At 43.2% G+C, this 26,037-nt stretch overlaps 1 long non-coding RNA gene across 1 annotated transcript; it reads right to left on the bottom strand.

Moving 5' to 3' along the window:
• Positions 1-1,436: 1,436 nt before the first annotated feature.
• LOC132384499 (uncharacterized) lies at positions 1,437-26,037 on the bottom strand. Its single transcript, XR_009508916.1, has 3 exons — positions 25,917-26,037; positions 23,278-23,400; positions 1,437-2,328 (listed from the first exon to the last, which is right to left on the bottom strand). It is a non-coding gene; the product is annotated as an uncharacterized LOC132384499 (long non-coding RNA).

Genomic DNA, 26,037 nt, shown 5'->3' with positions numbered 1-26,037 from the left:
AAGGTAGAATACAGGATGCACAGAGAGACCTCTGGTTAGAAGAGTGCTAACAACCATGTTGGGTGAAGATGAATGAGATATCTCCTAACTGTTCTTGTAACTGGCATTGCATCATTTTCATGATAGGCAATTCATATGCAATAATTAAAACACAACTGTGATGTCAACATCATTAGGCAAGTGAGCTGTTGGAGTCTCAGTTGAAACATTCACATCGAATTACTCCTGAGTTAGTTTAACACAGCCATTATCATTCTTGGAAATAAAAGATTTCCACATTCATTTCAAATTAACATAATTCAGTTAGTGAGGGTGGAATGAATGATATAGAGATTAGGAAGTTTGGGATAGCAGGAAAATGCAAGCTGAGAGAAAATGCTGGATAGATACATCCCAAAGAAATAGTATTCTAAAGGCAGGATGACACAACTGTGGCTGACAAGAGAAGTCAAAGCCAACATAAAAGCCAAAGAGAGGGTGCATAATAGAGCAAAAATTAATGGGAAGTTAGAGGATTGGGAAGCTTTTAAAAAACAACAGATGACAACTAAAAAGCCATGTGGAGGGAAAAGATGACATATGAAGGTAAGCTAGCCAATAACATCAAAGAGGATACCATTTTTTTCATATATATCAAGAGTAAAAGAGAGACAAGAGTAGATATCGATCCACTAGAAAATGACACTGGAGAGACAGTAATGGGGAATAGTAATTTGCATCAGGCTTCACTGTGAAAGACACTAGCAATATGCCAGAAGTTCAAAAGTGTCAGGGGGCAGAAGTGAGTGCAGTTGCTGTTACTAGGGAGAAGGTGCTTGGGAAGCTGAAAGGTCTGAAGGTAGATAAGTCACCTGGACCAGATGGACTACACCTCAGGGATATGAAAGAGGTAGCTGAAGAAATTGTGGAAGCATTAGTAATGATCTTTCAAGAATCACTAGATTCTGGAATGGTTCTGGAGGGCTGCAAAATTGCAAATGCCATTCCACTCTTCAAGAAGGGAGGTAAACAGAAGTAAGGAAATTATAGGCCAGCTAGTCTGACCTCAGAGGTGGGAAGATGTTGGAGTTGATTGTTAAGGATGAGGTTTCGGAGTACTTAGAGGCATGTGGTAAAATAGGCCAAAGTCAGTATGTCTCAGCCCGAAACATCAACTAGTTACTGTTTCCCATGGATGCTGCCAGGCCTGCTGAGTTCCTCCAGAATTTTGTGTGTGTTGCAGAAGCCTTATAAGGTTCTAGTAAGTCCTCACATGGAGGATTGTGAGCAGTTTGGGGCCCCTTATCCAAGAAAAGATGTGCTGACATTGGAGAGGGTTCAAAGGAGATTCACAAAAAATAATTCTGGGATTGAAAGGATCATCATATGAGGAATATTCGATAGCTCTGAGCCTAAACTTGCTGATACTTAGAAGAACGGGGATGATGGGAGGATCTCATTGAATCCTCTCAAATGTTGAAAGGACTAGATAGAGTGGACGTGGAGAGGATGGTTCCTATAGAGACTGAGTCTGATACCAAAGGCCCAGCTTCAAAATAAAGGGACGTCCATTTAGAACAGAAATGAGGAGGAATTTCTTTAGCCAAAGGGTGGCGAGTCTGTGGAATTTGTTATCACAGGAGGCCAGATCATCGGGTGTACTTAAGGCGGAGGTTGATAGATCCTTGATAAGTCAGGGCATGAAAGGTTACAGGAAAAGACAGGAGGAGAATGGGGTTGTGAGGGAAATAGATCAGCTGCTCCCAGATTCGATGTGCAGAATGGACTAATTCTGCTACTCTGTATTTTGGACATGGCATATGTTCTATTTAGAGTGTGAAGGGAGGAAGGAGATAAGGTCAGCATGGTGTCCAACAGGCACAGACTAGAATTAGTCAAGGAGGAAAGAGGCTGTGTCCATGGTATTTTGATATTGGTTGTAGCTGTTTTCTTTATATTGGATTCATCATTTTATTGAGTCATGTTGTCAAGGTAACTGTTCATGTATTTGCATGAAAATATTGCTCCTGTGGCTTCTCAGAACACACTCAGCACTTTTCAGTCATAGTGATAATTCAAAGCTGTAAAGATATGATAAAAGGGCTTAAAATTACAGAAAGTTGATAGTACCAGTACTAAATCATGCACAGTCACTTCTGACTGAAAAATCATTATTTAAAAACATTGCAGTGCTATTAATTGTCTTTTCTCAGTGGCTATTAAATAGTAATTAACTAAAATTAACACTGGATGCTTTGGAAACATTAAAAGGCATTTCAGGACTTTTGGAAGATCTGACACCAGATTATGCAGCTCGATCTTCCAGTACCAGGCACCATGAAGAATTAGCTGTGGAAAAATAAAAGCAGGTAAGGAATGAATGTGTGTCAGCATTTGATTCATTGTAGAACTGATGCATCATAAACAAAACCATATGGGTGTGTTCGGTGAAAAAAGATGCATGTACATCTTCACAGCAGACTGCATATCAACAAAGTTGGTACAGATTTTAAAATTCCAAACCACGCGGAGCTGATGAGCATGAAATACGTTTTATGATAGATAAATAAATGACTTCTCTTATTAATGACCATTTTTGCAGTAGTAGTTTATTATTGAATGTGTAATGGGGTAGATCTTCCACTTAGCTGGTACATTCACTCAGATACAAGCAGAAGTGTAGTCTTCTGCTTTACTTAATTGACAGCACCAGGACTCTTGCACTTTAGGTCTGGGTCACTGATATGAATAGGCAGAAATGTTTTAGTTTGCACTACGTTTTTAGTTCTGTATTCTGTAGTGTACATCAGCAGCACAACAGATTTCACATAATCTAAGTCAGTGATAATATGTCTGATTCTAATTCAGGAGAACAAAAAGTAAACCTTTGATTTATTTCTGTAAGTTAAGATACATTTAAATGTTTTTTTCACTTGCTTACTTAATTTTTTTTTATCCTCTTCATTTAGTATTATTACTTTAAATACTACCTGGCTCTTTTTAAATCTCTGCTGTGCCTGAGAAGTCTCAAGTCCTTTCCTTGAGTACATTTGGCCTCCTGACTGGAAGAAAGTGTGTTCCAAAAGGGAAGGGCTGCAGAAAGTGGTGGAGAAAAGAATTGTCAATGTTTGGGGTCAAAATCTTGCATCAGGACTGTGCATGGAGAGGGAAGGTAGCCAGTATAAAGAGGATTTTCCCTGCATCTTGTGAATCCAATAGCTGCTTGTGTTCAATCACTGACCCTTCACTACTTCCCCTATTATACACTCACTGTCCACCCGCTGCTGTCTCATTGGTCCACTCAAAGCACCCCACTCACTGCTCCAGCCACTCACTATTCCCTTACTACCTCATTCATCACCTATTTCATTCATTGCCCCTCGTTGCACCACTCATCATCTCTTCCCTGTATCAGACACCCCTTTATTTCTCATCACCCCCTTGCTGAACCTCTAATTGGTTCCTCATTGCACCACTGAGAGGTACATTCACCTCAACCTAACTGCCTCACTGATACACCCTCACTGCTCTACTCAACCCCCCCCCCCCACTTTACTGCTCAACACACTACATCTTTCTTTCACCTTTCTCCCTCTTCCAGAACAGTGCCCATCCACACTTACCTGTTTGATGGACTCATTCCTGGGGGGAAATGGCTAATATGAGATGGCATAATTTAAATGTTGTTAGAGGAAAGTAAAGGGGGCATATCAGTGTACATTTTTACACAGTGGTGGGTGCATGCTGCCCAGGGCAAATACATTAGGGGCATTTAAGAAACTTGTATAGATACATGGATGAAAGAAAAATGGAGGACTATGCAGGAGCGAAGTGTTAGATTGATCTTGGAGTAGGTTAAAAGGTTAGCATGACAGCATGGGCCAAAGGGCCTGTACTGTACGGTTCTATGTTTAATGTTCATTCCCTCCAGTAGACCACACTTGGATAGAAGCTACATAAGGAACAGACTCAAGCCCTGAAGATTTGCAAAATGTGGCCTTTTCTACTCACAGGGTATCACTGTACATCCATGGGTGCCTGGTCCCAGATCACAAGTAGCTTGTCCATGGCCCCAAGGATTGGTACTTGGCAATGGGTGCAGTCAGTGGACCTGAGAGGGCTCTGGAGACCCAGCCAGACGGTTCCATCTTGGATTTCAGTTGCAGCTCCCACAGTGCTCTGCCTCACCCCCTTGCACTTCCCCTGAACATATTTCATCTGCTCCTTTAGAAGGACTTTTTTTGCTGCCCTGTTTCTGTATTCCCAAAGACTCTTGTCAAGCAAGCTATCAGGGCTGCCGGTATGGTAAGTGACCAAATCAAACATTTCATCTGAGGGGTTGCTGTGGGAATATTCAGAAGCACAGAAGCCAGAACATGGCACTGTGCAGGCCTTACATGAGGAAAAGCCTTTACTGCAACTGTTTCGCCGATGTGAAGGGGTGAGAAGATTCTCAAATTTCATAACAGTAGTGTAACTAATATTTCAGTAATATTTTTGTAATTTTGTAAATATATTGTGTGAATAAGCATTCTTTGTTTGCTTACACAATTCATTATGAGTTGTATATAAAAGGACCTGAATGGCAAACATCATCAAGTCAGCACTTCATATGTGAACACCACACCAAAAAAAGGAAAGTAAAAGCTAAGTAGACCAGTTTCCTGACTCCAGTTTTCTTTCAATTAGTTTCTGGAGTTACAGAACATAGCAGTGGTGACGAGAAGGCTTTAAAACAAACCCGAGGTATCACCTACCTGTTTAAGCACAACACATTTTTGTTTGGGAATGGAGAGAGAGTTTTAAAAAAAACTCAAGTTTTAAAAAAAGGTAGAAAATGGACGAAATTCATGGGTTCATAAAAAGTGAGTACTGGGTGATAATAATAATACATTTTTTAAAAAAGCAGAAATGGCTGGTTACATCAGGAAGATAGAGACCCATTAGATAATCTCGTTTGATTGCAGAACAGATAACTGGATGATGTATACTGAACGAGTTGAGCAATATTTTGAAACCAATTAAATAGCCAATGAGAAATGAGCACCAGTTCTGCTGAGTGCAATATGTGGAAGGGCATCGAGTTTGCTCAGAAATTTAATTCCAACCAAACCAGTCGAAGTAAGCTTTGCTGATATGATGACAGTAACGCAGGAACATTTAGACTTGAAATCATTGTTGATTGCAGAACGCTTTAGGCTTCATAAGTGGAATCAAAAGGAAGGGGAGTCCATTTCAGCTAACATGGCAAATTAAAGAAATTGTCCAATCATTGTCAGTTTAGTGATGGGCTTGATGATGCACTGAGAGATCGTTTAGTTTATGGAATCTTACAAGAAAGCATACAAAATTGTTTTTTTAATGCAATTTTTACAATTGCAAGACCCAGCCTGACATTAGGATATTGCCAGTCTACTCCATCAGCGAGCTACTCATTGGCAGAGGAACTGAAGCAGCTGGACTTGTGTCAGAGAGGCATTGGAAGAATTGGTGCACAAAGGAGGTGTGCAGTTCAACAGCGAGTGATTGTCTTAGTCTCTCTTCTTGGGATCACAAGACCCTGTTGGACATTGTTCATGCAGAAAGCTGCAAGTCCGATTCACTGATTTAGTGGTGGATGGTGGGGGTGGATGATGGGGGAACAGCATGGCCTAGTGGTAGCAAGGACTAGGTTTCAAGCTCAGGTGTCGCCTGTGGTCACCCTTGGAATGGAGACGCAACACCTTATATTCTGTCTTGGTGCCCTTCTCATCTACCTATTACTTCCCTGTAGATCCCCTCCTCTTTTCCTTTTCCCAATTGTCCACTCTTTTCTTTCTTCTCCAGCCTTTGACCTTTCCCATCCACCTGGCTTCACCTATCACATTCCAGCTAGCTTCTTTCCCCTTCCCCCTTTCTTCTCAGTCTTGGTCTCAGCCCAAAACATCAACTGTTTACTCTTTTCCATACATGTTGCCTGACCTACTGAGTTCCTCCAGCATTTTGTGTGTGTGTTGCTTGGATTTCCAGCATCTGCAGGCTTTCTTGTGTTTCCTGTTTAGAAATGCCCAGGGAAGAGGCATTGGAGTTGGTGCGCTCCACCAGAGGCAGTGTGGTACAGCATCCAAGCAGGAGTAGATGCTGCCCTGCTGTGTTCACTCAGCAGAAAACAAGTCATATTGTGTTTGATTGCAGATTGCTGAACATGTCATGGGCTCAGGTTATTGGACTTTTTTTGTGTGACTTTATTTTACTGTTGTCTTATATGTACTTGCTCAATTACTTGTGCTATGTGTGCCTTGTGCTGTGTGTGACTGTTGGTACTGTGTTTTGCCCCTTGCCCCTGGAGTAACAGTGTTTTGTTTGGCTGTATTCATAGGTATTCATGTCTGGTTGAATGAAAATTACACGTGAACTTGAACTCAAAAATGGCTGCTAGCTGAAGCACAACACACATTGAAAGGTGCAGTTGAACTCACTGTATCAATGGAAACAGCAGCCAGAGACACAAATGAGTTGCAGTTGGAATGGAAGTGACCATGAACAAAGTTGCAATCTCTAAACAGAAATCTGCCTGGCTGAACAAATTGTATTACTGTTGTGGCATGGGTTCACGTGCACCAGAGCAATGCAGATTTAAATGCAAAACTTGCAGAAAATGCAATGAAATAAGACACAGACAAAGCACCTGTAGGGTAGACAAAATAAATTGTCTGCACAGGGTAGAGCAAAAGGTAAAAAGTCAAGTAAGAGTTTCAAAAAGATTTCTAACATGAATGCTATTGATGAAAAATTTGATAATGATTAGAGTGACACAGGACTGGGTAGCTTTGAGATTTACAATGTGACAACTAACAGGAGACAAGCAATGTGACTTACGCCAGAAGTGAACAGCAGATTAGTTAAAATGGAATTGTACACAGCTCGGCTGTTTCAGTTATTACACAAAATGAGTTTGAAGAGCATTTCAAAAATACTGAATTGAAGCCTGAAGGTATCCAACTAAGAACTTATACTGGAGAAAAGGTAACTCATGTGAGAATGATATTTGTAACAGTGAGTTACAACAACCAACAAGCCACGTTGGGCTTCTATGTGGTAAAAACAGGAGGGCCAGCATTGTGGGATCATGATTGGCCGAGACAAGTACATCTTGATTGGAGATCCATCCACTATTTGCATGCCACATCTCTTGTAATAGAGTCAACTGAAAGTGAATTAAGAAAGGTGCTGGATGATGCCACAGCAGTGTTCAAGGATGGCATTGGAAAACTCAAACATATCAAGTTAACATAGTGTTAAATGAAAATGCTGCACCCATGTTTTACAAAGCCTGTCCAGTTCCTTATACCATCCATGATAAGGTAGCCAGTGAGCCAGATTGCATGGAGGCTGAAGGAATTCTTTCCAAGGTTGAGTGAAATTCATGGCAACACTAGTGGTCCCAGTAGCCAAGAAGATTGGATCTGTTAGGATCTGTGATGATTTTAAGGTCACCATCAAGCCAATACTAAAAGCAGATCAATACCCTCTACACAAAATAGAGGATACATTTGCAAACTTTTCTTGAGAGAAACACTTCAGCAATGTGTACTTAGCTGAGGCCTACCGACAGAGACAGAAAAGGAGTCCAAAAATGTTTTCACTATTAACACTCACAAAGGGCTATAATAGACCTATTTTTGGAGAGGCATCTGCATCTACACTCTGGCAGAAAGCTATGGAACAGGTGCTGCAAGGCTGCCCAGGCACTCAGTGTTACCTGGATGACATCATTGTTAATGGTGAGGATGACAAAAACATCTCTAAAATCTCAAGACATAGTTAAAGAGATTAGAAGATTATGGGCTCAGAGCACGATGCAACAAGTTGGAATTCTTTAAACCAAGCATCACTTACTGTGGTCAGACCATGACACACAAGGATTACACAAGCGTGCTGAGAAAATTCAAGCAGTGATGGATGCCCCAAGGACAAGGGATATGTCATAATTGCATTACTTTTTCAGAGTTGTCAATTACTAAAGCAGGTTCCTACTGAACCTATGTACTGAGCTCCACCCCTTGAACACATCACTACAGATCAGGATGAAATGGCAATTGACAAGGCAGTGTGAAGTGGTTTTCCAAAAGACAAAGTACTCACACTGTACTGTACTCACACATTATGATCCATATTGTCCAGTGGATCTAACCCGTAGAAGACCAGATGAGCATGAGAGTTTAGAGTATTGGTGCAGCCATGTCACATGCTATAAATGAAGGAAGTGGACACCCCACAGCCTTTGCATCACGTTCCTATCATGGTTCCCGTTCCTCTTTAATGCTCCTTTCTCCCTGATTATGCCCTAATTTCAGTCATTAGATCTCCAATTGCTTACTTAGTTTACTTAATCACAGTACACCTGGTTTTCATCAGAGACTGTGAAATAAATACGATGGCGTCACTGTCACAGGTTGCCAGTTTGTTGGTCTATTCTTGTGTGATACTTTGTTCCCTTGTCCTATTAGAACCATTAGTTCTAAGTTCAGCTCCAGTTTCAAAATAATCCCTGTAAATCCTGTCTCCTTGTCAAGATTCCTCCAATTTATGTTCACGTCTATGCCAGCATCCCCAATTCAATCGATGTGCCTGGGTCCTGCACTTGGGTTCTCCTCAGTCACCCTGTGCAACAGAACGAACTGGCCATAATGAACCCAGTGGACATGAGCCCCCTGCGACAAGCCCTTGCCCGCCAGGGCTCCCTACTGGGCCTGCACGATCAGATGCTCTGCGATGTCATGGATAACCTCTGTTCCCTGTCAGTGAACGTAAGAAAGGTCAGTGAACAGGTCGACCAAGCATCCACCCATCTTACCCCGTCGACTCCGGGAACTCTGTCTGATCAGCCCAGACAGCCTGTAGTGGCGACACCCGATGCGTCAACAACACGTTCGCTAAGAGAGCCGCGTGTTTCTGACCCAGAACCCTACGCCGGAGATCTGGGGAAGTGCCGGGCTTTTCTACTGCAATGCTCCTTGGTGTTTGAGCAGCAGACATCCACGTACGCCATGGACAGGTCAAAAATAGCTTACATCATGGGGTTGTTGCAAGGAAATGCCTCAGCATAGGCCACCGCGATTTGGAATTATCAGCCAGAGACGACCTCTTCATTCCCCACATTCATCTCAGAAATGAGTAAGATTTTTGACCATCCCATCCGTGGTAAAGGTGCTGCTAAGTGTCTACTCACCCTCCGTCAAGGCTCATGCAGTGTTGCCGAATGCTCCGTGGAGTTCCGGACGCTAGCGGCCAGCTTGGGCTGGAATGATCAGGCACTCCAGGAGGTATTCCAGCAAGGCCTCTGTGACAAAGTAAAGGATGAGTTGGCGGCTAGGGATGACACTAACAGCCTGGATTCAGTGATCTCCCTAGCCACCAGGCTGGACAACCGACTCCGAGAACGTCAGAGAGAGAGAACCGGTTGTCCTACTCCTTTGGCCATCCCACGGCATGCTTTACCATCTACTCCCAGCCCTAACCTCTCTCCTCCACCGATTCTGAGAATAGCACCCAGCCCAGCCGTTTCCACCACCCTGGGAGGGGAACCAATGCAGCTGGGACAGAGCCGTCTTTCTCCCACAGAGCGACTCTGGGGATTCAGAGCAGGGGATTGTCTCTATTGTGGTCAGTCTGGCACTTTTCATGCTACCTGTTCCCTTCGGCCGAAAGGGAGGGCTCATCAGCAGAAAGGGTGAGTCAGACAACATTCCCTTCTGTCCCCCAATCCTGGATGCGGATACAAGCTACTGTAAGCTACAACCATCAGTCCCTGTCTCTGTCTGCATTGATAGACTCTGGTGCTGAGGGGAATCTGTTGGATGAAAACATGGCTTCCCAGGCCAGAATTCCTTGGGAGCCATTGAATACCCCTCTGAAAGCCTGGGCACTGGACGTAAGACTTCTGGCCCGAGTCACTCACTGTACTCCACCACTGTCTTTAGTTCTTTCTGAGAACCATCGGGAACAGGTATAATTTAACTTAATTTCCTCTCCTCAAGCTCCTATAGCTCTTGGGTACCCCTGGTTAAGCCGCCATAATCCTCACATTGATTGGTCCACCGGGAAGATAGCCAGCTGGAATCTGTTCTGTCACTCCACTTGTCTACAATCGGCCCTTTCCCCTGTGGAAGCCACCACGACCTCGTCTGCCGTTGAACCCCCTGACTTGTCCAGGGTTCCAGCGGAGTACCACGACCTGAGAGAAGTGTTTAGTAAACAACGCGCCCTTTCACTGCCTCCACACTGACCATATGATTGTGCTATTGACCTTCTCCCCGGAGCTCCCCTACCCACCAGTCGGCTGTATAACTGGTCCCAACCAGAGAGGGAAGCAATGGAGGGTTACATCAGTAAATCTCTTGCAGCAGGCATTATTCTACCCTTATCCTCCCCGGTGGGTGCAGGGTTCTTCTTTGTGGGGAAGAAAGATGGTTCTCTCTGTCCCTGCATCTACTGCCGAGGCCTAAATCATATAACCATAAAGAACAAGTACCCACTGCCTCTTATAAGTTCTGCGTTTGAACCACTTCATGGAGCCACCATCTTCTCGAAGTTGGACCTATGAAGTGCCTACCATTTGATCCGAATAAGGGAGGGGGACGAGTGGAAGATGGCTTTCAATACCCCTTTAGGCTGTTTCAAGTACTTGGTCATGCCTTTCGGCCTCACTAATGCCCCCACAGTTTTTCAGGCCTTGATTAATGATGTACTAAGAGACTTTATTAACCTCTTTGTGTTTGTCTACCTGGATGACATCCTAATCTTTTCCAGCAGTCCCCAGCAACACGTTCATCATGTCTGTCAAGTCCTGCAGAGGTTGGTTGAGAATAAATTATCCGTAAAGGCGGAGAAATGCGAATTCCACATCCCCTCGGTCAGCTTCCTAGGTTATATCATCGAGAGGGGACAGGTGAGAGCTGATCCCAAGAAGATCCAGGCTGTGGCGGAGTGGCCCAAACCCACCGACCACAAGCAACTCCAACGGTTCCTGGGGTTTGTGAACTTCTATCGCCGGTTCATCAGAAACTACAGTCAGGTGGTGGCTCCCCTGACCCGACTTGCCTCACCTGCCACACCTTTCCTTTGGAACTCCGAGGCGGACACAGCATTCGCGGAACTGAAGAGGTGTTTCACATCTGCTTCCATTCTGATTCAACCGGACCCCTCCTGTCAATTCATTGTGTAAGTTGATGCCTCCGACTCCGGGGTGGGAGCGGTACTGTCCCAATGTTCGGGCCCGGATCAGAAACTACATCCCTGTGCCTTCTTCTCTCGCCGACTGTCTCCCGCTGAACAAAACTACGACGTGGGGAACCGGGAGCTACTGGTGGTCAAACTGGCGTTGGAAGAACGGAGGCGCTGGTTAGAGGGGGCGGAACACCCGTTCATCGTCTGGGCAGACCATAAGAACCTTGAGCATATCCAGACCGCCAAACGCCTGAATCCCCGCTAGGCCCGTTGGGCATTATTTTTTGGCCGGTTCAGGTTCAGCCTCACCGATTGTCCAGGGCCCAAGAACAGGAAGCCCAATACTCTCTCCCGTCAATACGATTCCAAGGAGGACCTTCCCAACCCCGAGACCATCCTGTGTAGTGGCTGCCCTCACCTGGGAGATCGAGTCCAGAGTCAGAGGCCCAACGGACTCAATCTGACCCAGGTATCGGACCTCCCAATCGCCTCTTTGTGCCCGATTCTGTTCGATCGCAGGTTCTCCAGTGGGGGCACACTTCGCGTTTCGCCTGCCATCGCGGAATCATCCTGTGTAGTGGCTGCCCTCACCTGGGAGATCGAGTCCAGAGTCAGAGGCCCAACGGACTCAATCTGACCCAGGCATCGGACCTCCCAATCGCCTCTTTGTGCCCGATTCTGTTCGATCGCAGGTTCTCCAGTGGGGGCACACTTCGCGTTTCGCCTGCCATTGCGGAATCATCCTGTGTAGTGGCTGCCCTCACCTGGGAGATCGAGTCCAGAGTCAGAGGCCCAACGGACTCAATCTGACCCAGGCATCGGACCTCCCAATCGCCTCTTTGTGCCCGATTCTGTTCGATCGCAGGTTCTCCAGTGGGGGCACACTTCGCGTTTCGCCTGCCATTGCGGAATCATCCTGTGTAGTGGCTGCCCTCACCTGGGAGATCGAGTCCAGAGTCAGAGGCCCAACGGACTCAATCTGACCCAGGCATCGGACCTCCCAATCGCCTCTTTGTGCCCGATTCTGTTCGATCGCAGGTTCTCCAGTGGGGGCACACTTCGCGTTTCATCTGCCATCGCGGAATCATCCTGTGTAGTGGCTGCCCTCACCTGGGAGATCGAGTCCAGAGTCAGAGGCCCAACGGACTCAATCTGACCCAGGCATCGGACCTCCCAATCGCCTCTTTGTGTCCGATTCTGTTCGATCGCAGGTTCTCCAGTGGGGGCACACTTCGCGTTTCGCCTGCCATCGCGGAATCAATCGGACTCTGACCCTCCTGAACAGACATTTCTGGTGGCCCTCCATGGACACTGACCCCCATTCCTACGTCTCTGCCTGTTCTGTCTGTGCCAGTGGAAAAGCCTCCCATCGGCCACCTGCGGGATTACTTCGTCCCCTACCTGTCCCTGGTCGTCCCTGGTCACACATCGCTCTAGATTTCGTCACCGGTCACATGGAAACACTGCCGTACTCACTGTGGTGTACAGTTTCTCCAAGTCGGCGCATTTTGTAGCCCTCCCTAAAGTACCGTCCGCGCAGGAGACCGCAGACATTCTCGTCACCCACATTTTCTGACTTCACGGAAGCCCTTTGGATATTGTCTCCGACTGGGGACCTCAATTCATTTCGCAATTTTGCAGATCTTTTTGTCGAGCCCTTGGTGCCTCAGTTAGCCTGTCGTCCAGGTTTCACCCACAGACGAACGGGCAAACGGAGCGGGTCAACCAGGAGTTGGAGGCGGCATTATGTTGTATAACAGCCAACAACCCGTCTACCTGGAGCAACCATCTCACATGGGCAGAATACGCTCAGAACCCTCTGGTCAGCACCGCTACTGGAAAATCTCCTTTTGAATGCTCTCTTGGTTATTAACCCCCACTGTTCCCCGCCCAGGAAGAGGAGATTGAGGTGCCGTCAGTCCAGGCCCATGTACACAGTTGCTGAAAAATCTGAGAAGACCCTGCTTCACTCAGCCAACCGTAACCGAAAAATTGCCGACTGGCATCATAGCCCTGCTCCTGAGTATCGACCTGGACAGATGGTGTGGCTCTTGTCTGGAGACATTCCCCTCAAGAATAAGCCCAAGAAGCTCACCCCCCGCTTCCTGAGACCCTTCCAGATTGAGAGCATTATCAATCCTACGGCAATCTGGCTCAAGCTACCTACGTCTATGAAGATCCATCCTACATTTCACGTCTCCCAGTTAAAACCGGTTTCTGTCAGCCCCTTGTGCCCTCCGACTGAACCCCCTCCACCCCCCCCCCCCCCCGATCATCGATGAACATCTGGTGTACACCGTCCGGCGGTTATTGGATGCCCGCCGTCGGGGCAGGGTCTCCAGTACCTGGTTGACTGGGAGGGGTATGGCCCGGACGAACGTTCCTGGATTCCCCGCTCCTTCATCCTGGACCCTTCCCTCATCCAGATTTCCGTCGGGACCATCCAGACAAGCTGGGGTGGTCGCCTGGAGGCCCCCATTGAGGGAGGGGTACTGTCATGGTTCCGGTTGGCTGTTCCCCTTTAATGCTCCTTTCTCCCTGATTATTCCCTAATTTCAGTCATTAGATTTCCAATTGCTGCTACTTTACAATCACAGTACACCTTGTTTTCATCAGAGACTGTGAAATAAATACGATGGCGTCACTGTCACTGGTTGCCAGTTTGTTGGTCTATTCTCATGTGATACTTTGTTTCCTTGTCCGATTAGAACTGTTAGTTCTAAGTTCAGCTCCATTTTCAAGATAGTCCCTGTAAATCCCGCCTCCTTGTCAAGATTCCTCTGGTTGGCTGTTCTACGTCCACGGCTACGCCAGCATCCCCAACTCAGTGGACGTGCCGGTGTCCTGCGCTTGGGTTCTCCTCAGTCGCGCTGTGCAACAGTTCCCTTACCACTGAAGAGAAAAATTATGCACAGATTGTCAAAAAACCTTGAATCTGATGTGGGGTGAAAAACATTTCAACCAGTATTTGTATGGGAGAGAATTAATTACTGATTATTGTTTATTAATTACTGATTAATTACTAATTACTGACCATCAACCTGTAGTTGTCTATTTTCAATCCACAGAAGGGTGTTTCACAAACAGCAGAGGCATAAATGCAGAGATGAGCTCTGTTTCTTGGACGACACAATTACAAGATCGAATTCAAGAGGACAACTAATCATGGAAATGCTGATGGATAAAGGACACTCCTCTTGATGTATTCTTCCTAATGCAAATTGTAAGTCTTCCTATTACAGCAGAGATGATCCAAAGGGAAATCAGGAAAGACCCCTCACTAAACCAAGTCTAAATGGCTACTCAAAGTGGCTGGAATATGCAACGGAAATCCCAGTTCCCCATTTTTACCAGTGCCAGGATGAACTTGCCCTTGACGGAGGTGGCTTTGTGTGAGGATTGAGAGTTGTTGTACCAATCAAGCTGAGAGTTAAAGTGTTGGAAGTCCTGCACGTCGGTCATCTAGGCATGCTGGAAATGAAATTGTTGACTCAAAGCTTTGTCTGGTGGCCTGGGATATATCAGCAGATCAAGCAGTTTGCCATGCCCTGTTTGGGATGCCAACATGTCAAGAAGATGCCATGAGCAGCACCTCTCCAACTCTGGAAAATGCCTACATTTCCCTGGCAAAGGATTCAGGTGGATTTTGCTGGACCGTTCCTGAGCACAGATTTCTTCATAGTAGTGAATGCAGCTATAGGGGGGCCAGAAGTGTTCTTAGTTTCAGTTTCACACACCATTGATGTGTTGAGAGCCTCTTATCAACGACTAGTGTTCCAGAACACTTCTTCCAGTGATAATGGACCACAGTTTATTCCAGAACAGTTTCAGTCATTCCTGAAAATGAATGGAATAAGACATATTACATCTGCACCGAAATGGCTTGGCAGAAAGGTTTGTCCAGAGTCTAAAGAACACACTGCGAACAATGTCAGCAAAACACACTATACTGAATCAGAAACTCACCAATTTCGATAGATAGATAGATACTTTATTCATCCCCAAGGGGAAATTCAACATTTTTCCTCCTTGCATATCGCAATGCAGCACACTCCACAACCAGCAACTCACCAACAATGCTGTTCCTAGGTCGTTATTTGCATTCACGCTTGGATCTCCTCAAGCCCAATCTCAGGAGTGTGCAGGGCAAACAGCTGAGACACATTGAAGTCTCCTCAAACAAGGAGGTCCGATGTTTCACTCCTGGACAAGCAGTCCTGATGAGTGATTGCAGAGGTGATCAAAAAGATTAAGGACAAAACTCTCCTACACAGTGGAGATTGTGTCTGATATCATCTGGAGGTGACTGATCGATCAGTTGAGGAGAGCAGAGTCAATTGTTAGAGAAGAAAGATGGCCAGAGCTGTCAGACCTATTTCCTGTAGTCACAGACCCAACTTGGACAACCACCATGGAGGAGGCCCCAGAACCTGAGGTTGTTTCACAGCCACAAGTCTCATATGCCCAGCAGAGTGACTCCCCTCCCCAACCTTGTCAAAAAGACATTATCCCACAAGAGTAAGAAATCCTCCACAGCAATTAAATCTTAAGGCCTGACTGGGACAATTTAAAATTTACTGTGGTGTGGATGTCTGCACAGTAGCTGTACTATATAGTATACTGTGTATTTAAGATGTCCAGAGCGCAATACTTTACATATTTGAGTTGAGACACTTTCTATATTGGGTTGGAGTGGTGGATGCCTGGAATTATGGTAGAGACAAAAACATTGTGGGCTTTTAAGAAACTTCTAGTTAGGCAAATGAATGTGAGGAAGATGGAGGGATTAGTGTTTGGGTGTTTTTTGGTTTGCTTTTCAGCTAGTTTTTCCAGCAAATGCAGTCTCTCTTTTGTCCCTTTGCTTCAGTATGTCCTGAACTGTCCAAGAGCCATGTAGTTTTGGCTGAAATATCACAGAAATAACATTTGCTCAGGCTGTGGATACCATTGGGCACCACATGCTTCCATGTGCTGGTGTGTATATTAAGTGGAAGGAAAATCACATGTAGATCATTACATAGATATTTCTTTAGATATTTTTCCATAGAAGTTATTTTGCCTCTTAAGCAGAAATACTATGGCATGTGATTTGATTGAGCTTTGATCTGATCTGATCTCAAATCTCATTGAGTTTTTTGAGGAGGTTACTAAGAAGATTAATTACAGCAAGGTGGAAAATAAGCTATGCATAGACTTTAATAAAGCTTTTGATGAGGTCCTGCTCAGTATTTAGAGAGACAAAGATCAACTGGAAATTTGAGCAAAGCAGTGACAGATGGCATTTAATCCAGAGAAGTGTGAGGTAATTCCTATTGGGTTGTTTAATACTGACAGGACTCATACAGTAAATGGCAGGAATTTAGATATTGTGCAAAGGAACTTTGAACTACAACTTCATAGCTCCCTGAAAATGGCAGCACAGGTGTATAGGATATTGAAGAGCACATATAGTTTGCTTGCTTTCATTAGCAGGAGTATTTGACTGTAAGTGTTGGGCATCATATTTCAGCTGTACAAAGCACTAGTAGGACACACTTGGATTATTATGTGCAGTCTGATCACCACACAATAGAAAGGATGGGATAGATTGAGAAAAAGTGCAAAAGGAATTCACCAAGTTGTTGTTTGGAATGGAGGGCTGTTATTGGCTCTGTTTAAGGGTTTTGGCTGATAATATTGATGAGAACTTATAGGTCTTTCTGGGATGTGGACTTGTAGACTTCACTGGCTTTATTGGCCAACCTCTGAGACCAGCTTAACCACTTCAGAAGACAATCAGAGTCTTCCATGTTAATGTAAGGCCAATTTTTTAAAAAAGCACACACACTAGCCAAGCAAGGCAGACTTCCTCCTTAAAGTGGCATTAATGAACCAGTTGCTTCATTGCAATTTTACTGCAGTCAGCTCTTTACATGCAGCAGCATGTTGTTCGTTAAATTCAATTTAAAGCCCCTAAATACCTTTAACAAGCATCACCGAAATTATCATATAGTTGTGTAGAGGTTTACTTTTGCAGATTGGTTACTGCAGTGAATTCACCTCAGGAAGGGCTGTAAAGTGTATTAGAAACTATTGAAAGGGAGATAAGTGTTATCTGAATACAAGTCATTTGTTCTCTATTTCAGAAAATACTCAAAACTCTGAGAAGACCATACAAGAGGAATCCCTTCCCTGGACCTGTGCAGTAACAGAGAGGTGTATGTGCTGCATGGTCAGTGCTGTTGTAACACTGAGTCATATCCTGGATTGTTTGTAAAGTAGAATGGAAATCTAATGAAACAAAGATTTAAACTTCTGTACTGGACAAACATTATTGCTGGCAAAGACAACTGACTTGCAATGGAACTTTTACAGCTAATATTCTTGGTCAGTCGAGGCACTGGGCCAGCTCAACATACTCCCTCATATAGTACCAAGACTCATTTAAGGTTCGTGGAATTGCACTGTCAGGTTTTGTTTTATCCAGTATTCCCAATTTGATGTGAATTACAATCCAGTGGATGAAGAGTAAATGCCAGAGGATAGGGTGTTTGGCTGCTATAGCACAAAGTTCCTTTCATCCATTCATTTCATGCTTTCTTGACTGGGATAAGGCATTCTTTCATGACTCCACAGCCAGCTTTAAGGCGGAATTAAAGTTGGAGACATTCTGATTACCCCTTGACCTCTGCTTGGGATCCTAGAAACTAGTTACGCTAAAATACATGAGATTTTTGTTAGCTTGCTTCAGATAACATTTTGACTCCCATCCTTGTTATAAAAGTCAACAAAATGAAATTGCCTGTGGCCCTCTTTGAAGTGACAAGAAATATTGACTGAGGAAATGTCTGACAGAGCATGTGTGTTTCCATAAAATCAAGGAGGGGACAGGCTTACTGCAATGCAGTCCAGTAATTTATGCTGCAACTGCCTGGCAGTGTGCCAGCGGTTAAGCAAAAGATAATGGTACAAGGCAGAAAATAACAAAATCATCAGTACTCCAGATAAAAACTTAAACAGGACCCATGACCACAGCAGAATTAGATTTGAACCAAAAAAATGTAAGAGTCTCATTATATATCTGCAATTTAGATAGTATAATTAATGATAGACCTTGATAATTTTCGAATTAACATGTTATAGCTGTTACTGGCGTAGGATTAACTTAATTTTACTACTTTTATTATCCTGGAGTAAGTCTTTGACAAGACCTTTAATCAATTATTTATAATATTGTTTCTAAAACAGAAACAGAGCTAGATTCTGGTTGTCAAAAATTTGCCTTAGAAGGATTAAGTTTTTTCTGGCAGCAAAGAAAGAAGCGGTGTAAAAGGAAAGATGTCATAAAAATTGGCATGCTATCTGCAAAAAAAATGTTACACACAAATTTGTTAGAAAACTCAAACTGAGTCTTGATAATGCCAGAAAAAATGTTCTGTTGCAACAGGTCAGGTTTCTGTTTAAGGTAATTGAACTACATCATCTTCCCCTTACATGGGCTGTTAGTTCAATACAATGGCATGTAGGAAGTTTTTTTCCTTTCATCTTCATTGCTGAACTCTTTCCATGTACAGGAGATCTGCAAACATAGGCCACTGTTTAAGACAATGGGCAAAAGAACCAGAGAGAGAGGAAGGTTATAATGATAGAAAACACTACCTGAATTATTAGTAAAGGGAGATCCAATAGTAACTTTCAAAAGGGAACTGGGCAAATAGTTGCAAAGAAAACTGTTGCATGGCTTTAAAGAAAGAGCAAGGAAGTAGAACTAAATAGATATCTCTCAGGTAATCAGTACAGCAATGATTTAAATTATTTCTCTCTTTTGATTGATTCGGTAACATTTGCTGCAATACTTATCTGAGTATATATTTTAAAGCATGGTGTGGAATTTTTATAACCTTGCCATTTTTTAACCATGATATGTGGCATCTTCTATCTTTTGTACACCTCTCTGTTTCCATTTATCTAAAGCACCTTGATGGAAAGCTGTGAAGGTATCATAGCAGAAAACTGGGAATTAAATAATACAGATACGTGTTAACATATGGAAAATATGTCTAGCTGGAGAGCCTTTGACCTTAACAAAAATGCAATATATCTTTCTCCGATGCCAGGAAACCAAACACTGGAAAGGCACCAATGTCACCTCGAGAAAACAAGTGTATGATTAGACGGAGCAGATTTTTGGAAGCTGGGTTTGCTCCAAAAGCCACTCATTACTTGAAAACCTCTTCCTCGCAATTGCAGCATTGATATCTCTATTAGTGCTAATACACTATGTTCGGAGAGATTAAGGCAGCTCCCTTGAATTTATGTTATACCTAAACTTGTCCCTTAGTCCAGAAATAAGATTACAAACTGCTTTTGTCATATAGCAAGAATACTAGACACTAGAACACTACAGCACAGTACAGGCCCTTCAGCCCTCGATGTTGTGCCAAACCATATAATCCTTTAAAAAAAAAGTACTAAACCCGCACTACCCTGAAACCCTCTATTTTTCTTTCATCCATGTGCCTATTCAAGAGGTTCTTAAATACCCCTAATGTTTTAGCCTCCACCACCATCCCTGGCAAGTCATTCCAGGCACCCAGAACCCTCTGTGTAGTAATAAAAAAAAACTTACCCCTGATGTCTCCCCCTAAACTACTCTCCCTTAACTTTGTACATATGCCCTCTGGTGTTTGCTATTCGTGTCCTGGGAAACAGGTACTGACTATCCACCCTATCTGTGTCCCTCATAATCTTGTAGTCTTCTATCAAGTCCCCTCTCATCCTTCTATGCGCCAAAGAGAAAAGTCCCAGCTCTGCTAACCTTGCCTCATAAGATTTGTTTTCTAATCCAGGCAACATCCTGCTGAATCTCCTCTGCACCCTCTCCACAGCTTCCACAACCTTCCTATAATGAGGTGACCAGAACTGAACACAATACTCTGAGCGCTATCTCACCAGAGATTTGTAGAGTTGCAACATGACCTCTCTACTCTTGAACTCAATACCCCTATTAATGAAGCCTATCATCCCATAGACCTTCTTAACTATCCTATCAACCTGTGCAGCAATCTTGAGGGATGTATGGATTTGAACCCCAAGGTCCCTCTGATCATCCACACTCTTAAGTAACTGACCATTAATCCTGTACTCAGTCTTCTGGTTTGTCCTTCCAAAATGCATCACCTCACACTTGTCCGGATTGAACTCCATCTGCCACTTTTCTGCCCAACTCTGCATCCTGCCTATATCCTCTTGTAGCCTTCAATAACCTACAGCTCCATCCACAACTCCTCCAATCTTCATGTCATCTGCAAACTTACTCACCCATCCTTCCACCTTTTCATCCAGGGCATTTATAAAAATCATAAAGAGCAGGGGATCCTTGCGACACTCCACTAGTCACCGACCTCCAGGCAGAATACTTTCCTTCCACTACTACCCTCTGTTTTCTTCCTGTAAGCCAATTTTTTATCCAAACAGCCAAGGTTCCACTGATTCCATGCCTCATGACTTTCTGGATGAGTCTCTCATGAGGGACCTTGTCAAATGCCTTGCTAAACTCCAGGTAGACCACATCCACTGCCCTACCCTCATCAATTTTTTTTGTTTCCTCTTCAAAAAACCCAATCAGGCTCGTGAGGCACAACCTTCCCTTCACAAAGCCATGTTGACTATCCATGAGTAGACTGTACTTCTCCAAATGCTCATAGATCCTATCCTTAAGAATCCTTTCCAATAGTTTGCATACCACTGACGTAAGACTCACTGGTCTATAATTCCCAGGATTCTCCCTATTCACTTTTTTAAACAAGGGAACTACATTTGACATTCTCCAGTCCTCTGGCACCTCCCCTGCAGCCAAAGTGGATTCAAAGATCATAGCTACTGCTCCAGTGATCTCTTCTCTCACTTCCCACAGCAACCTGGGGTATATCACGTCCGGCCCTGGGGACTTATCAATCTTGATGTTTTTAAGAAGATCCAACATTTCTTCTTCCCTAATCTCCACATTGTCCAGCACACAGGCCTGTTCTAGTTTGACCTCACCCTGATCAAGGTCTTTTTCACTTGTGAATACAGAAGCAAAGTATTCATTTAGGATCTCCCCAACCTCCTCCACCTCCAGGCACATGTTGCCTTCTTTATCCTTTAGCGGCCCCACCTTCAGTCTTGTCATCCTTCTGTTCTTCACATACGCATTGAATGCCTTGGGGTTCTCCTTAATCCTACATGCCAAGGCCTTTTCATGCCTGCTTCGAGCTCTCCTAAGTCCTTTCTTAAGCTCCTTCCTAGCTACCCTATATTTCTCATGAGCCCCTCCTGCTTCCTGCTTCTTATATCTAACATATGCTTCCTTCTTCCTCTTGATGAGTTGCCTCATTGGTTTCGTCAGCCATGGTTCCCTTTTCCTACCATTTTTTCCTTGCCTCAGTGGGACAAACCTATCCTGAGCCTAGCACAAGTGGTCCCTAAACTTCCTCCACATTACTTCTGTGCTTTCACCCTTGAAGATCTGTTTTCAATTTACTCTCGCTAGTTCCTGCCTCATCCCTTCATAGTTAACCCTTCCCCTTCCCCTTCCGAAGAATAGTGAACTGATTTTGCCCAGCAGCTATACAATTTCCACTTGTCTGGATCCTTGTGGTGTTCGTCTACTTGCCTTCAACAGATGGTTTCAATGGCAGTGTAAGATTCATTGGCAATATTACAACAGCTCGGCATATATCAATGCTGGCAGTGATAGCACTCTGTACTATACTTTGCCTCACTGCCTCAAGGAGGATTTTAGTGATTTAGGTCAGTGTCAGGATGTTGTTATTCTCCTCTTATTTTGAAGGCTGAAATTGTGACTTGGCCTTGTTTACTCCAATATCCCAAGATAGGAGACATGCAGATGCATGCTATTGGACCATTGGATATTTGTGGTTGGCAAAACGAGATGTGTGAAGTGCTGGCGGCAATTGCACAATGTAGTCATACCTTGGAGCACTTCACATCAGCTGATCCTAAGCTCTGTCTAGTGGCAGACTCTAATGAGAACACATGCAGCCTGTCCCCTGATTTTGGGTAAGTGAATGCAACTCTCCAACATCTAATGTACTCATGAAGTTGGAATCTGGAGCCTGAAAGGTCCAATGCTGATGTACAGTTTACTCTCAGCTTGTGTATGTGCTGGCCCAAGATCAAGAATGTATATGCTGTTCTAACAGGGGGAAGGGGTCATTCTATCTCCAGTGACCTGGAACTCAATCTAAGGTCCCGGAAGCCCCAGTATAAACTGCAGAAGACCACGTGTCAGGTCCAAATAGTTATACATAGAGGAGCATAACAACTCCTTCAAAATTCTGCCTTCAATATGAATATACTTCTAGACTTGTGAAAATCGGGTCTGTGGACCAGTTGCACAGGAAAAATGCTAGACTTAATTAAGTAAATTTGGGCAGCTAAGCCTCTGGTGTCAGCATTGCAAAGTAAGTAAAACATGTTTGAGAGGCCTACAAACTTCAATAGCTTCAACCCAGTCCCCAGTGGATGTAAAGACTGGAAATAAAATTATTCATTTTGCCACATATTACACAAAGTGAGCAATCTTATTTAGCAGGATTATTTGTATATCCAATGTGCCAACTGGAAAATGCTATCAGCAGGAAATTGTCTTCTAATCATATATTCAACGTTGCAGCCATCTATCCTGTAATCTATCAGCAAATAATTAATTTTTCACTATACAGAATACACAGCTGCACTTGCATTCAAAGGAATCACAAATATTTGCTTCATTAAACTAGTGCAATTGCACTTCAGTCGGAAATTTACCTGGCATATGGGCTCATATTAACCACATTACCCCTTAGTCTTTAAACTCTTAATGTATTTAAGTGGATTGATTTCCAGTTGTGGCAATTTCAGGACTTTGGGGAGGCATCTACAGCAGGAACTACAACTATTTTCCTACTGAGACTATGTCTCTAATTGTCCAGATACTATTAATTTCCTGGAGGAAGCTATTTTTTTCTTAGTTAGATGACAAGCTTCCTTCCCCTTCCTGGAAAACCTCTGGAAAGATGAAACGTCATCAATCATCTCTTTACACACCTTATCCTATTTCCTCACCAGTGGCTCATTCAGCATCTGCTTCATCATTTCCCAGGGTATGAGGCTCTTCCTTCTTTGATAGATGCTGAGGTCTCTGCAGATGTATGAAGTACAATAGGTCTCTATTTTGAAACTGTCAATCTGCACACAAAAAGTACCCTAAATCATATTTTAAACTGTACAACATATCAGTTTAAATATATTCATATTTAACTTGTCAATTCTGATTACAAAGTAAAGGTTGTATCATTAATATGCAAATCTTATCATGGTGAGAAGCAATTGCAAATCAAGTGATATTAAGACCTATAATTAACTCAGAGAACCTTGACACATTGGTTCTTGTGTGGCATTGTGTCAACAACTTGGTGCTTCAGTGTGAATATTACCACTGGTGTTTCTTGGGATTCAGTTCCACAGCAGATGACTAATAAGGAGATCAGAATATAGCAACTCTCCTGGCATACTGACAAACTCTTCCTGTAGGGTAATGAAATTTGGTGGAAATGTACATAATCACAGCCACTGACATTGAGTTGGGGTTCACTTTAAACGGCTGACGTAATTATGTACTTTTACCGTGCTTTGTGTTCAGTGTTTGGATTACAATAAATGAGTTGCTACGGTTTTTCATAAACATCAAGCTCTTTCGCCATTTTATTTGTGAAAACCTACAGTCCCAGCTCCAATGCTATATTCGGCCCTGCTTCATCCTCTCATGCCCATCGTAATTCTGCAAAATCCTGTGAATGACATGGGAACATGTCATTCTGCTAAACTATTGTAGATAGCTTATATATTCTGAGTTGAACTGCAAAGTTGTTTCAGTACTTTTGTTTGTAAAGCTATTGACAAATAGTTACAGAAATGAAATTTGTTTTCTTGCTTTGTTCAAAGCAACCAAACAAGCTTTGCATTTTTCTTTGAAATCAATTAAACTGAGTAGTGGTTTCATACTACTGCAAAATATCTGAATAACTGTTGATGAATTGGAATAATATGGATTTGTTTTTCAAGGTGCTACCTCACACCTCTTGTTCAAGGTGTATTTTTAAATTTGCAATTTATTAGCTAAAAGGAAATAATTCTGTCACTGTAATACTCTTTGTCTACATTAGTCTCAACAGACCTTGAATAGTCCATTGTTTCAGGCTTCACTGAAACCAGAAAATGAAGATGTAGTGAAGTGAACGCACCAGACATTCTGCTATTCTGAACCAGTCTGGTTTTATTACCACAATTTCCTCCAAGTAATCAGATGTAGAAATGTTTGCATCCTTTGACAAAACATATGTTCAAAGCAGACTAGAATCTGTAACACAACCAGTTGTAAATTTGGGGATGGTTTATGTGTATATTTGGGGAAACAATAAACTTTCAAAGCAATGTTAATGAAAGGTGCTTTTAACATACAGATCAAAGAAATGTCCCTATTGCAGAGTAGGTATCTAAGAGTTATTTGTCAGTTATCACACGCAGCTTGTTATTTCCTCTCTCTAGACAAACTGTTTGAGTTTGAAAGAGAAACTGTTCAAATACTAAATGAATAACTAAATTGCTTGGAAATTACAAGAACAAAAAATGTAATTTTCTTGACAATTACACTTCAGTAGTCGTATCACATTATTTATAACCACTATCATAAGTCCATCTTGGCTCATGCATCCAGGAAAACAATGACGTCTTTCTAGCACATCCTTTAAAATTATTCCTGGGTTTTTAGCTCCAGTATCTTCCTCTGGATTCCATTTTAAGTATATTTTGAATATGTAAAACGTTCTTGCCCAGAGAGGGATAATTACTTCAAAATAGTCAAAGTCAAGGTAAATTTATTATCAGAATATATAATAGATGTCACCATATACAGCCCTAAAATTCATTTTCTTGCAGGCATTTACAGGAAAATAAAGAGATACAATAGAACTTATGAAAACTATACATAAAGACTGACAAACAACCAATGTGCAAAAGAGGACTAATTGTGCAAATAAATAAATAATACTGAGATCATGAATTGCAGAGTCCTTGAAAGTGAGTCTGCATGTAGTGGGATCAGTTCAGAGTTGAGGTGAGTGAAGTTATCCACGCTGGTTCAGGTATCCCATTTTGATACTGCTTTATCATGAAGGGTCTCAGCCCAAAATGTTATTTCCCTCCATGGATGCTGCCTGACCTGCTGAGCTCCTCCAGCATTTTGTGTGTGTTGCTCAAGATTTCCAGCATGTGCAGAATCTCATGTCCTTTACCTTTTCTGTTCTATTTCCTGGTTTCAGATTCACAGCTGCAACCCAGTGCTTTGGCAGTGGAACCATATATTACAGTTCCTAAGCACAAAATTCACAATCGTATGGGGCGATTTGAACTTGCAGTGGGTAGCCACTAGAGTAAGTTAATTTCCTGCTTTCTTACAACAAAATGAGGCCATAGCAAATATTAATTGCCTAGCCCCATTAACCTGGTGCTGGTAGATTTCCCACCTGTTCCATTCTGACAGAAAGTCGATGGGAACAGCTGTTGATGTACAGAAAATCATGCAGCTCTTGAATCCCTGCTGGCACTTAACTAAGTGAGACTTCAGCAGGGAAGAAAGAAGCGGGGGTGGGGATTTTCTTCTAAAACCAAGGCAGGTTTAGCCATCCTGAAATGATTTCACTTACTTTCAATTCGCTTATTAGCCAGTATCTAGAGAGAGTAACAATTCTTTCCCCCGGTTGTTTGAGAGGCCCAATGACATCATTAAACATTGATAGATTATTTAAGGAAGAAACCAAGATGTTT

This window comes from Hypanus sabinus, chromosome X1 (assembly GCF_030144855.1).
Source record: "Hypanus sabinus isolate sHypSab1 chromosome X1, sHypSab1.hap1, whole genome shotgun sequence".
Lineage (NCBI taxonomy): Eukaryota > Metazoa > Chordata > Chondrichthyes > Myliobatiformes > Dasyatidae > Hypanus > Hypanus sabinus.
This window is presented reverse-complemented; position numbering and strand designations above follow the sequence as displayed.